This window comes from Charadrius vociferus, unplaced genomic scaffold (assembly GCF_000708025.1).
Source record: "Charadrius vociferus isolate BGI_N301 unplaced genomic scaffold, ASM70802v2 scaffold104, whole genome shotgun sequence".
Lineage (NCBI taxonomy): Eukaryota > Metazoa > Chordata > Aves > Charadriiformes > Charadriidae > Charadrius > Charadrius vociferus.
This window is the reverse complement of record NW_009648255.1, coordinates 6,035,267-6,037,664: the sequence shown is the minus strand read 5'-3', so window position 1 is coordinate 6,037,664 and position 2,398 is coordinate 6,035,267.

Genomic DNA, 2,398 nt, shown 5'->3' with positions numbered 1-2,398 from the left:
GGTGCTCTGTGGAGAGCGGTAGAAGCGCAGCCCCGTCTCAGGGGGGCTGTTGAGTAGAACCAAACCCATCGCTGCCATTTGAGGGCCAGCAAAAATAGCCGTGGGCAGCTCTCACTGTGCTCCGTGGCGATCGGTTCCATATCACGACTCCACCGGTTTTGTGACCACCAACCCCGTTTGAGAGGTGCCACAGAAAATTGAGGGTTTCAATGCAAAGCCATCGCCCAAGCAGCGCGTTGCCTGGGCAGCTGGAGCTGCTCTCAAGCAATGGCAATGCCTTTCTTAAAACAACTGTTGGCTAATATATTTTCTAAAGAATCCATGCAATGTGCACTGCTCACAAGGCAGTATATGCAGTTCAGGTGAAGGTTTAATTACCATATATCAAATGGCTAAGGTATTTTTTAAGAAAGAAACAGGAAGGATGCCTTTTAACTAAGGGGGGAGGGGGGGAAGTACGGGAGTGGTTAACACAAGGTGTTTTGTTGAAACTGTTAATCATAAACCACCTTATCACTGCAAGTAGTATTTCCTTCCTGCTTTTCTCCTAACAGCTGCTTTGATAACACATATTTATTTTGCCCAACACTTCCTGGTAATCCTAAGAAAGAGGGAGCCTTTGTTTTCTCCTGTTACAGAAAAACCAATTCTTTTTTTCCACTGCCGTGCTCCAATCGGCATCACATCTGGATGTTTGCATTGGAGCAGCACAGAGTCCTGCTTTTGCTGTTCAGTTACAGGTTGCTACATGAGATTGGCACTTTCCAATCCACACACCTTGCTCTTTCTCATACTACTGATAAAATAACATGAGGCCCTCTTTGCCATTTACCTTAGGGGCGGTTACAAAGCACAGAACTTTTTTTCATGCTACCTGACCTTCCTGCAGTGGTGGGCTGGTTTTATTTTATTTATTTCTTTTTCTCAGAAGAAGAAAGTTATTTGCTCCACCCAGCCTCCACACAGTCCTTTACATACATCAGGAAGCACCTTGCTGTATCTGAACTCACACATATCTTGTACCAGGACTTCCAACATGTTTTCTATTTCCTACTGGATCTCCAAGAGTATTACTGCATGAGCCTTCATTTCCCCTACACCTCCTTCTTTTTTAACCTATGACAATTCCTGCCTTCTCCTACTGAATCATTGTATGATCTTTTATAGAAATGAGGCATCCTCATTAGACCTGGTGAATTATCACCACTCGTCACAGGCAGTCCACCTGCGGTCAGTGCAACTGCTTCATCTTGTAACAGTTTAAAGCTCATCTATAATGCTTTGCAAGGTATTTGAGTTTTATAAGACACCTTCTGAGATTCTTTTCTTTGGAAAGTACTTATCTATTCCAACTAGCTGCTAAACATCTGGCAATTTTTTCCCTCCTTCACATCCAATTATCAGTTGGTCAAACTGCGTTATGTGAGGAAACAGCAGCCTAATTGCAGAAAGAAGTATTGTTGAGCTATATTTTACTATTTCTTCCTATTGTTATCAAATTTTTAACCAATTTAATTTTCACTCACACAAATGGCTGTCAAATAATTAAAGTGTCAGGAGCCAGCATTTCTGTCCAATGTAGCTGCTTTCTTTCTGTATCAAGAATACAAGAAAATTTAAAAATACCAGTATACCTGGAGGCTTTGTAATGCTATGTAATTCAAAGCTACGGAAGGTATTTCCTCATCACAGAAAGACATTTTGTGAAGAAGAGAGGGTGAGGTGCTGAGTCTGTCAAGATGTCCCATGTTAAAATTTGAATTAGGTTTACATGATATAGCAGCTACTTGTCTTTATGGAGTTTGAGCTTTGCTCATCTATGCCAGGTAATATGCAGCAGCTGCTACCACCTACAGACAGGAATTAATTCAACTCTGATCAATTACTGTCAATTTAGAGGGAGAGGTGGTCTTCACCATAGCAGGGAAAGGCTTGAGAGTCAATATTTCATAAGAAGGAACTTAAAGCTAAGTTAATAGGCCTGACAGACTCTGCTGTTTCATATTACTCAGAGAAGTCAGAAGTTCACCAGCGGTGTCCTGGCTGGAGCTGCTGAGGTCCGTGAGCAGCTACCGTGGAAAAGCACTATGAGCAGGTATTTCCCTGGCTAACCTCCCAACAGCATCCTTCATTTTCCTACCGTAGCTAAAGCCTAAGTAAAGCTTTTTTTGCCACAGGCCGAAGCAACATATCGCTCAACTCTATCAGTTCCCCAGGAAAATTAAAGTAACCGGCCCTGCTGCCGTGCTCAATTAAACACTCAGCACCACGCACCGCTGCAGGCCCCAAGGGAGACCAGGCCCCTCATCCCAGCCAGACTGCCGCTCTCCCGCCACGACCTTCCTACTCTAACGTGAAATCAGCCGTCACCTCACCGCGGGCCCGGCGGCAGCCACCC